The following is a 12,058-nucleotide window of genomic DNA, read 5'->3' on the forward strand; positions in this document are numbered from 1 at the left end:
ATGCCAGGCCCAAAGGTGTAGAAGCAGCTCCAAACCTCCTCCCTCAACCCAGGCTCCAACAGTGTACAAGCACCTCCCAACCAACCCTCCCCTTCCCCCCCCCCCCCCCCCGCCCCCTGACACAGGCTCCAAAGGAATACAAAGAGCTCCCACCCCTCCCCCAGATGCTGGTCTCAACCCCCCACCCGCCCCCCAGAAGCAGGCCCCAAAGGTGTAGAGTCAGCTCCCAACCCCCTCAATGCTGGCCCCAAGGGTCTACAAGCAGCTCCCCCCTTGCCCCCAGATACCGGCCCCCAGACACAGACCCCAAAAGCCTAATCACAGGCCCTGAACTCTAGAGGCAGGCTCCAAAACCCAGGACAAAGCCCCAGTGGTTCGAGACAGGGCCCAAATCCCAGACACAGGCCCCAAACGCTAAACATATGCCAAAAAAAGTATTAGTGCTGGTGCCAAATGTTACAGACAGGCCCAAAAGCCCGAGATGCTCAAGGCTGAGACGTAACTTGGCTTTCTGAATTACTGGAAAGCAGCTTTCATTCTCAGATAATTGTGTGCAGGCTAGATAGGATGGGGCTTCAGGCACCTCTTCACCTGAGGAAACACACTGCCATCAGGCACCGCTGTGCCAGACAAGCTTTTTCTGCTAGAACACCCTACTCAGATGCACTGTGGCATTCAAGTGAACTGCTTTCATGCAAATATAACGACTGATGTTACAACCCACCTTGCCTGTGGCACCTGATGAACAGAAGAGTAAGCCACCGCAGCGCTTCAAAACCATCCCTGCACGTGCCGCTCCTTGTCGCTCTCTGGCCTTATCTCATATCCTTATCCACTTCTGTGGAGAGCCTGCCACGGCACCTGCAAAGCAAGACGGACACCTTTCATAGTCACCTTGTGCTACTTGGTCTTTCTGCTCCAACCCAGCTCATGACCAGCCCCTCTTCTTACACAGCTCTTCAGAGTGCAGTTTGCTCCTTTGAGCCTGTGCGAGACACCTGTGAAAGAAAAAGAAACGCATAGGCCGATGCAGCATCCAAAGACACAGCACAACTAGGTAAGTTACTCTCATCTGCTCCCTTACACTTGCCCTTACACTTACCGTTACCATTAACCTTACCCTTAGCCTAACCCTAACTCTAACCCTTACCCTTACCATAACCCATACCCTAACATATAGTTGTACCCTTAACCTTACCCTTACTCTATCCGTTACCATTATGCTTACCCTTAATATAAACCTTACCCTTAACTTTACCCTTACCATAACCCATACAACAACACTTACGCTTACACTTATCCTAGCAATTACTTGTACAATGAAAATATTAATTAATTAAATTAAAAAATTTTAATTTAAAATTAATTAAATTAAAAAGTTAAAATACCCTTATCCTTATAACCTTATCCTTAACCCTCACCCTGACCATTACCAATACCCTTACTCTTACACTTATCCTTATACATACAACTTACCCTTTCCCTAACACTTAACCTTAACCTAACACTAACCCTAAACCTTACCTGAACCCTTACCCTGACCCTTACATTAACCCTTACCCTTATCCTAAACCTTACACTTGCTCTTAACCTTAACCTAATACTTACCCTTACTTTTCCCTCACCCTAACCCTAAAATTAACCCTAACCATTACCCTAACACATACCCCTATCCTAACCCTTACTCTAACACTTACAATGACCCATACCCTTACACTTACTCTTACCCTAACCCTTACCCTTACCATAACCCGTACTCTAACACATACTTCTAACCATACCCTTACCCTTACACTTACCATAACCCTTACCCTTACCCTTACCCTTACCCTTACCCTTACCCTTACCCTTACCCTTACCCTTACCCTTACCCTTAACCTAACCTAAACCTTACCCTTATCCTAACACTTACCCTTACCGTAAACCTTACCCTTTCTGCTACACTTACCCTTAGCCTAAATCTAAACCTTACACTTACCCTTAGCCTAACCCTCACCCTTACCATTACCCATACCCTTATTCTTACCCTTACCATAACCCTTACCATAACCCTTACCTTTACACTTACGGTTACCATTAACCTTACCCTTACCCTAACACTTATCCTTAACCTAACCCTTACCCTAAACCTTACCCCAACCCTTACCCTGACCCTTACATTAACCCTAACCCTTACCCTAAACCTTACACTTACTCTTAACCTTAACCTTACCCTTAACATTAACCTAATACTTACGCATACGTTTTCCTGACTTTAACCCTAAAACTAACCCTAACCATTACCCTAACACTTAACCTTACCCTAACCCTAACCCTAACCCTTACTCTAACCCTTACCCTGACCCGTACCCTTACACTTACTCTTACCCTTATACTTACCCTAATTCTTACCCATACCATAACCCATACCCTAACACATATTTGTACCCTTACCCTAACCCTAACCCTTACTGTAACCCTTACCCAGACCCGTACCCTTACACTTACTCTTACCCTTATACTTACCCTAATTCTTACCCATACCATAACCCATACAACAACACTTACATGTACACTTACGCTTACACTTACCATAGCGATTACTCGTACCCTTACCCTTACCCTTACCCTATCCCTTACCCTTAACCTAACCCTAAACCTTAAACCTTACCGTAAACCTTACCCTTTCTGCTACACTTACCCTTAGCCTAAATCTAAACCTTACACTTACCCTTACTGTAACCCTCACCCTTACCATTACCAATACCCTTACTCTTACACTTACCCGTAACCCTTATCCTTACACTTACCGTTACCTTTAACATTACCCTTACCCTAACACTTACACTTACCCTTATCCATACCCTTACCCTTACCCTAATCCTTACCCTTAACCTAACCCTAACTCTAAACCTTATCCCAGCCCTTACATTAACCCTAACCCTTACCCTAAAACTTATCCTTAAACTAACCCTTACCCTAAACCTTACCCCAACCCTTACCCTGACCCTTACATTAACCCTAACCCTTACCCTAAAACTTACACTTACTCTTAACCTTAACCTTACCCTTAACCTTAACCTAATACTTACGCTTACGTTTCCCTCACCCTAACCCTAAAATTAACCCTAACCATTACCCTAACACTTACCCTTACCCTAACCCTAACCCTAACCCTAACCCTAACCCTAACCCTGACCCTAATTCTTACTCTAACCCTTATCCTGACCCGTACCCTTACACTTACCCTTACCCTTATACTTACCCTAAATCTAACCCATACGATAACCCATACCCTAACACATATTTGTACCTTTAACCTTACCGTTACTTTTACCCTTACCCTCCATTACGCTTAAGCTTACCTTTAACATAAACCTTACCATTAACCTTACCCTTATGCTAACACTTACCCTTAACCTATCCCTTACATTTATCCTTATCCATACCCTTACCCTTACCCCAAATCTTACCCTTAACCTAACCCTAACCCTAACCCTAAACCTTACCCCAACCCTTACCCTGAACCTTACATTAACCCTAACCCTTACCCTAAACCTTACACTTACTCTTAACCTTAACCTTACCCTTAAACTAATACATACCTGTACGTTTCCCTCACCATAACCCTAAAATTAACCGTAACCATTACCCTAACATTTATCCTAACCTAAACCTAACCCTAACCCTTACTCTAACACTTACCCTGATCTGTTCCCTTAGAGTTACCCTTACCCTTATCCATACCATTACCCTTACCCTTAACCTTACCCTTACCCTTATCCTAACACTTACCCTTACCCTAACCCTTAACCTTTCAGCTACACTTACCCTTATCCTAAATCTAAACCTTACACTAAACCTTACCCTTACCCTCACCCTTACCATTACCCATATCCTTACTCTTACTCTTACCTTAACCCTTACCCTTACACTTACTGTTACCATTAACCTTACCCTTACCCTAATCCTGACTCTAACCCTTACCGTGACCTGTACCCTTACACTTACCCTTACTCTATGCGTTACACTTACGCTTACCCTTAACATAAACCTTACCCTTAACCTTACCCTTACCATAAGCCATACAACACTTACATGTACATTTACGCTTACACTTACCCTAGCAATTACTCATACAATTACCCTTACCCTTACCAAACCATTACCCTTACCCTTAACCTAACCCTCAACCTTACCCTTATCCTAACAATTACCCTTACCGTAACCATTACCCTTTCTGCTACACTTACCCTTAGCCTAAATCTAAACCTTACACTTACCCTTACCCTAACCCTTACTCTAACACTTACAATGACCCGTACCCTTACACATACCCTTACCCTTACTCTTACCCTAACCCTTACCCTTAACATAACCCATACTCTAACACATACTTCTACCCGTACCCTTACCCTTACCGTAACCCTTACCCTTACCCTTACCCGTAACCTAAGCCTAAACCTTAACCTTACCCTTATCCTAACACTTACACTTACCGTAACCTTTACCCTTTCTCCTACACTTACCCTTAGCCTAAATCTCAACCTTACACTAACCCTCACCCTTACCTAAAACGAACACTTACCCTAACCCTCACCCTTACCCTTACCCATAACCTTACTCCTATACTTACCCTAAACCTTACCCCAACCCTTGCCCTGACCGTTGCATTAACTGTAACCCTTACCCTAAACTTACACTTACTCTTAACCTTAACCTTACCCTTAACCTTAACCTACTACTTACCCTTACCTTTCCCTCACCCTAACCCTAAAATTAACCCTAACCATTACCCTAACAATTACCCTTACCCTAATTCTTACTCTAACCCTTACCCTGACCCGTACCCTTACCATTACCCTTACACTTACCCTTACTCTTAGACTTACACTAACCCTTACCCTTAACTAAATGTAACCATTACACTAAACATCATCCTTACCCTTACCATTATCCCTACTCTTACTCTTACCCTTATCCTAAACGTTTCCCAAACCATTACCCTTACATTAAACCTAACCCTTACCCTAAACCTTACACTTACTCTTAACCTTATCCTTAACCTTAACCTAATACTTACCCTTACGTTTCCCTCACCCTAACCCTAAAATTAACCCTAACCATTACCCTAACACTTACCCTTACTCTAAGCCTTACCCTGAACCGTACCCTTACACTTCCACTTACCCACTTAAGGGTAAGGGTTAGAATAAGGTTACCATTAAGGGTGACCCTTAAGCTTATCCTTAAAGTTTACGGTTAGGTTAAGGGTAAGGGTAATGGTATGGATAAGGGTAAGGGTAAGGATAAGGGTAATTGTACGAGTAATTGCTAGGGTAAGTGTAAGCGTAAGTGTACATGTAAGTGTTGTTATATGGCTTATGGTTAGGGTAAGGTTAAGGGTAAAGTTTATGCTAAGGGTAAGAGTAAGGGTAACGGATAGAGTAAGGGTAAGGGTAACGGTAAGGTTAAGGGTACAAGTATGTGTTAGGGTATGGGTTATGGTAAGGGTAAGAGTTAGGGTAATGTAAGGGTAAGTGTAAGGGTACGGGTCAGGGTAAGGGTTAGAGTAAGTGTTAGGGTTATGGTAAGGGTAAGTGTTAGGTAATGGTTAGAGTTAATTTTAGGGTTAGGGTGAGGGAAACGTAAGGGTAAGTATTAGGTTAAGGTTAAAGGTAAGGTTAAGGTTAAGTGTAAGGTTTAGGGTAAGGGTTAGGGATAATGTAAGGGTCAGGGTAAGGGTCAGGGGAAGGGTAAGAGTATGGATAAGGATAAGTGTAAGAGATAAGAGTAAGTGTAAGTGTAAGGATAAGTGTAAGTGTAAGAGTAAGGGTAAGTGTTAGGGTAAGGGTAAGAATAAGGGTATGGGTAATGGTAAAGTTGAGGGTTAGGGTAAGGGTAAATGTAACATTTAGATTTAATCTAAGTGTAGCAGAAATGTTAAAGTTTAGGGTAAGGGTAAGTGTTAGGATAAGGGTAAGGTTTAGGATTAGGTTACTGGTAAGGGTAAGGGTAAGGGTAACGGTAAGTGTAAGGGTTACGGTAAGGGTAAGGGTACGGGTAGAAGTATGTGTTAGAGTATGGGTTGTGGTAAGGGTTAGGGTAAGAGTAAGGGTAAGGGTATGTGTAAGGGTACGGGTCATTGTAAGGGTTAGAGTAAGGGTTATGGTAAGGGTAAGTGTTGGGGTAATGGCTAGGGTTAATTTTAGGGTTAGGGTGAGGGAAACGTAAGGGTAAGTATTAGGTTACAGCTAAGGTTAAGGTTAATAGTAAGTGTAAGGTTTAGGTTAAGGGTTAGGGAAGGTTTAGGTTAAGGGTAAAAGTAAGCATAATGGTAAGGGTAAGGGTGAGGGTTAGGGTAAGGTTTAGAATTAGGTAAAGGGTAAGTGTAGCAGAAAGGGTAAGGTTTAGGATAAGGGTAAGTGTAAGGATAACGGTAAGGTTAGGGTTACGTTAAGGGTAAGGGTAAGGGCAATTGTACGAGTAATTGCTAAGGTAAGTGTAAGCGTAAGTGTACATGTAAGTGTTGTAGTATGGCTTATGGTAAGGGTAAGGTTAAGGGTAAGGTTTATGTTAAGGGTAAGCGTAAGGGTTACGGATAGAGTACGGGTAAGGGTAACGGTAAGGTTAAGGGTAGAAGTATGTTGTAGGGTATAGGTTATGGTAAGGCTATGTGTTAGGGTAAGTGTAAGGATAAGGGTAAGTGTACAAGTCAGGGTAAGGTTTAGAGTTAGGATTAGGGTTAGGGTTAGGGCAAGGGTGTTAGGGTAATGGTTAGGGTTAATTTTAGGGTTAGGGTGATGGATAAGAAAGGGTAAGTATTCGGTTATGGTTAAGAGTAAGGTTAAGGTTAAGAGTAAGTGTAAGGTTTAGGGTAAGGGTTAGGGTTCATGTAAGGGTCAGGGTAAGGGCTGGGGTAAGGTTTAGGATTAGGGTTAGGGTAAGGGTAAGTAGTATGGATAAGGATAAGTGTAAGGAATAGGGTAAAAGTAAGGGTTAGGGTAAGGGTAAGGTTAATGGTAACGGTAAGTGTAAGGATAAGGGTTACGGGTAAGTGTAAGAGTAAGGGTATTGGTAATGGTAAGGGTGAGGGTTACCGTAAGGGTACGTGTAAGGTTTAGATTTAGGCTAAGGGTAAGTGTAGCAGAAAGGGTAAGGGTTACGGTAAGGGTAAGTGTTAGGATAAGGGTAAGGTTGAGGTATAGGTTAAGGGTAAGGGTAAGGGTAAGGGTTACAGTAAGGGTAAGGGTATGGGTAGAAGTATGTGTTAGAGTATGGTTTATGGTAAGGGTAAGGGTTAGGGTACGATTAAGTGTAAGGGTAAGGGTTACGGTAAGGGTACGGGTACGGGTAGAAGTATGTGTTAGAGTATGGGTTATGGTAAGGGTAAGGGTTAGGGTAAGGGTAAGTGTTGGGGTAATGGTTAGGGTTAATTTTAGGGTTAGGGTGAGGGAAAAGTAAGGGTAAGTATTAGGTTAAGGTTAAGGGTAAGGTTAAGGTTAAGTGTAAGTTTTAGGGTAAGGGTTAATGTAAGGGTCAGGGTAAGGGTTCAGGTAAGGTTTAGGGTTAGGGTTAGGTTAAGGTTAAGTGTTAGGGTAAGCGTAAGTTGTATGGATAAGGATAAGTGTAAGGGATAGGGTAAGGGTAAGTGTTAGGGTAAGGGTAAGGTTAATGGTAACCGTAAGTGTAAGGGTAAGGGTTAGGGTAACGGTATTAGTAAGGGGAAGGGGTAGGGGAAGTCTAAGGTTCTGGCTCAGGGTAAAAGTTAGAGTAAGGGTTAGGGTTAGGTAAGGATAAGTGTTAGGGTAATGGTTACGGTTAATTTTAGGGTTATGATGAGGGAAACGTAAGGGTATGTATTAGTTTAAGGGTAAGGTTAAGGTTAAGAGTAAGTGTAAGGTTTAGGTTAAGGGTTAGGGTTAATGTAAGGTTCAGGGTAAGGGTTGGGGTAAGGTTTAGGGTAAGGATAAGAGTAAGGGTATGGGTAATGGTAAGGGTGAGGGTTAGGGTAAGGGTAAGGGTAAGTGTAAGGTTTAGGGTAAGGGTAATGGTATGGATAAGGGTAAGGGTAAGGGTAAGGGTAAGGGTAAGGGTAAGGGTAAGGGTAAGGGTAAGGGTAAGGGTAAGGGTAGGAGTAATTGAACGAGAAATTGCTAGGGTAAGTGTAAGCGTAAGTGAACATGTAAGTATTCTTGTATGGCTTATGGTAAGGGTAAGGTCAAGGGTAAGGTTTATGTTAAGGGTAAGAGTAAGGGTAACGGATAGAGTAAGGGTAAGGGTAAGGGTAAGGGTAATGGTAAGGTTAAGGGTACAACTATATATTAGGGTATGGGTTATGGTAAGTGTAAGGTTTAGGGTAAGGGTTAGGTTCAGGATAAGTGTTAGGGTAAGTGTAAGGTTAATGGTAACCGTCAGTGTAAAGGTAAGGGTTAGGGTAAGGATAAGGGTATGGGTAATGGTAAGGGTGAGGGTTAGGCTAAGGGTAAACGTAAGGTTTAGATTTAGGCTAAGGGTAAGTGTAGCAGAAAGGGTAAGCTTTACGGTAAGGTTTGAGGTTTAGGCTTAGGTTAAGGGTAAGGGTAAGGGTAAGGTTTAGGTTTAGGAAAAGGGTAAGTGTAGCAGATAGGTTAAGGGTTAGGGTAAGTGTTAGGGTAAGGGTAAGGTTAAGGGTAAGGGTAATGGTATGAATAAGGGTAAGGGATAGGGAAATGGTACAGGGTCAGGGTAAGGGTTAGAGTAAGGGTTTGAGTAAGGGTAAGGGTAAGGGTTAGGATAAGTGTAAGGGTGCAAGCAAGGATTAGGGCAAGAGTAAGTGTAAGGGTAATAGAAAGGGTTAGGGTAAGTTTAAGGGTAAGGGAAAGTGTTAGGATATGTTTTAGGGGAAGCAGAAGGGTAAGGGTTAGGTTAAGTGTAAGGGGAAGGGGAAGGTAAGGGGAAGGGTTGGAGTAAGGTATAGGGTAAGGGTAAGGTTATGGTTAAAGGAAAGAGTAAGGGTAAGGAAAAAGTAAAGGTAAGGATTTGGGTAATGGTAAGGGTGAGAAGGGTTAGGGTAAGGGTTACGGTAAGGGTTAGGTAACGCAGTGTACAACCTGGGACGTCACACGCAGAGCTGCCTCTGGCAAGGTGAGTGAGGAACAGATGTAGCAGTTGTTGTGTTGTAGGTCTCACTGTTCCTCTAAGCATCCCCTCTTTGTCTTTTAGAGGTGTTGTAGCTGTTTGAAGAGGGTAGATTGAAGCATCTGCCTCGGGGGCTGGTAAGCGGCAGAGGTAAGGGAGCAGATGAGAGTAACTTACCTAGTTGTGCTGTGTCTTTGGATGCTGCATCGGCCTATGCGTTTCTTTTTCTTTCACAGGTGTCTCGCACAGGCTCAAAGGAGCAAACTGCACTCTGAAGAGCTGTGTAAGAAGAGGGGCTGGTCATGAGCTGGGTTGGAGCAGAACGACCAAGTAGCACAAGGTGACTATGAAAGGTGTCCGTCTTGCTTTGCAGGTGCCGTGGCAGGCTCTCCACAGAAGTGGATAAGGATATGAGATAAGGCCAGAGAGCGACAAGGAGCGGCACGTGCAGGGATGGTTTTGAAGCGCTGCGGTGGCTTACTCTTCTGTTCATCAGGTGCCACAGGCAAGGTGGGTTGTAACATCAGTCGTTATATTTGCATGAAAGCAGTTCACTTGAATGCCACAGTGCATCTGAGTAGGGTGTTCTAGCAGAACAAGCTTGTCTGGCACAGCGGTGCCTGATGGCAGTGTGTTTCCTCAGGTGAAGAGGTGCCTGAAGCCCCATCCTATCTAGCCTGCACACAATTATCTGAGAATGAAAGCTGCTTTCCAGTAATTCAGAAAGCCAAGTTACATCTCAGCCTTGAGCATCTCGGGCTTTTGGGCCTGTCTGTAACATTTGGCACCAGCACTAATACTTTTTTTGGCATATGTTTAGCGTTTGGGGCCTGTGTCTGGGATTTGGGCCCTGTCTCGAACCACTGGGGCTTTGTCCTGGGTTTTGGAGCCTGCCTCTAGAGTTCAGGGCCTGTGATTAGGCTTTTGGGGTCTGTGTCTGGGGGCCGGTATCTGGGGGCAAGGGGGGAGCTGCTTGTAGACCCTTGGGGCCAGCATTGAGGGGGTTGGGAGCTGACTCTACACCTTTGGGGCCTGCTTCTGGGGGCGGGGGGGGGTTGAGACCAGCATCTGGGGGAGGGGTGGGAGCTCTTTGTATTCCTTTGGAGTCTGTGTTGAGGGGGGGGGAGGGGGGGGGAGGGGGAAGGGTAGGGTTGGTTGGGAGCTGCTTGTACACTGTTGGAGCCTGGGTTGAGGGAGGAGGTTTGGAGCTGCTTCTACACCTTTGGGGCCTGGCATCGGGGGTAGGGGGTTGGGTGCTGGTTGTAGGGGCCTGTGTTTGGGGGGGGGGGCTTGGGGCCTGCGTCTGGGGGAGGGGTGGGAGCTGCTTGTACACCTTTGGGGCCTGCATCTGTGGGGGGTCAGGGCCTGTGTCTAGGGGGCTGGTGTTATAAGTTGCCCCCTTAATTAATTTTCATAGAACATTGCATTAATAATAGAAAGGAATTTATTGAGTATGCAACAGCAAGCAAAACAGCGCTGGGCGGCCGGGGAGTCTCGGCTCCGCCAATGGCGCGCACCTCACCCCCGCCAGGGTCCCTTTTTATATCTTGGTAATTCCGGGATTATTCAGCCCATCCTGGTATGTTCTGCAACTGTGCGCACTGTTGCTAGGGGGTCGTCTCTGTCCCGCTGGTGGTCGTGAAGATGAAGGCCGTAGTCTTCCTCCGCGTTGTGGTTCAACTTCTTTTTTTTTATTTGGTCATGTTGGCCCAGCGTGAGACAGGAATGCAGGATGTTGATACACTAGTTTAGCAACTTATCAGGAGATGGTTACATGAGCTTTGCAGCAGGGTCTTTGAACAAAAGAGGCAACTGAGATGCAGAAGGAGAGAAGGGGAGGGGGTTCTCTTTTTTGTTACATTAAGCAAAAGAATTTTCATAGTGTCTAACCAAGCATTATACAGCTCCTTACTTCAGCAGGGAGTTTTCACAACTCCCTTTCCTCAAACAGAACTCCTTGTTTTTATAATACAAAAGACAATGAACAAACATTTATTGTGTATTACAATCCCTCCTTTTTCTTTTAGTTACTCATTTTGTTCATTGAAGCTCTGCAATGCCTGGCTATTAAGAACTAATGTTTCCTCGATTCCTTTGTTGGTACTTATTGGCTCGTATCTGGCACGTATGAGTATTAGATGTGCCGCTTCTAAATGTCCCTTTACAATCGCAATCAATTTATTAAAAATACATGGTCCAAAAGTTAGTGCTATTATTAATAACAAGAAAGGTCCTGTTATTGTTGATAATAAAGTAGTAAGCCAAGGTGAATAATTAAACCAAGATTCGTACCAGCTCTGTCAGGCTTCATTCTCCCGTTTCCTTTTTTCCAACCCTTCCCTGGGTCTTGCCATTGTATCTCTTACCACTCCAGTGTGATCAGCATACACAGCATTCCTCTTTCAGGGCTGCAAACAGCCCGTCCTGTTGTAAAAAAAAATACCAAATCTAATCCCCTACGATTTTGTAACACTACCTCTGAAAGTGACCTGATAGATTTTCCAGGACTGAGATGGATTGTTCAATTTGTGTCAGGTCCTCGTCCACAGCAATGCGTAAGGAAGTAAATTCTTGATTTTGTTTAACCAATGAGGCTACCCTGGTCCCCACTCCAGCTCCTCCCAAGATTATTAGGGTGGCCGAAGTTAGAGCCATAAATGGTTCCCGTCTTTCCAGATGTTAACTTGCCACTGTGTGCTGGGTATACATACAATCCTCAGGGTGGTATAGAATCCTTGGTATAATTATCACCTGTATACAAAAATCACGAGACGCATTAAAGAGTTTTAGTGATAGCCAAGGAGTTACGCCCACTCACGAACAAACCCACCTAGCGTTGTTGGCTGGGATTAGCCACTTGGTTGATTGTTTTCCATTCTCCATGGTATTACATAGGTGACACTTCCCACTAGGAACCGTGCCCACACACCTACCACCTCCAGTGACTTGTGTTAGTGTT

The 12,058-nt window shown here is 44.3% G+C and overlaps 2 long non-coding RNA genes across 2 annotated transcripts; one reads left to right on the forward strand and one right to left on the reverse strand.

Moving 5' to 3' along the window:
* Positions 1-294: 294 nt before the first annotated feature.
* LOC116490393 lies at positions 295-1,066 on the reverse strand. The gene is made up of 3 exons (XR_004253363.1): positions 952-1,066; positions 725-861; positions 295-591 (listed from the first exon to the last, which is right to left on the reverse strand). It is a non-coding gene; the product is annotated as an uncharacterized LOC116490393 (long non-coding RNA).
* Positions 1,067-8,951: 7,885 nt separating this feature from the next.
* LOC116490026 lies at positions 8,952-9,829 on the forward strand. The gene is made up of 5 exons (XR_004253332.1): positions 8,952-9,105; positions 9,184-9,249; positions 9,336-9,382; positions 9,473-9,609; positions 9,743-9,829. It is a non-coding gene; the product is annotated as an uncharacterized LOC116490026 (long non-coding RNA).
* Positions 9,830-12,058: the final 2,229 nt, after the last annotated feature.

This window comes from Aythya fuligula, chromosome 5 (genome assembly GCF_009819795.1).
Source record: "Aythya fuligula isolate bAytFul2 chromosome 5, bAytFul2.pri, whole genome shotgun sequence".
NCBI classification, from domain to species: Eukaryota; Metazoa; Chordata; class Aves; order Anseriformes; family Anatidae; genus Aythya; species Aythya fuligula.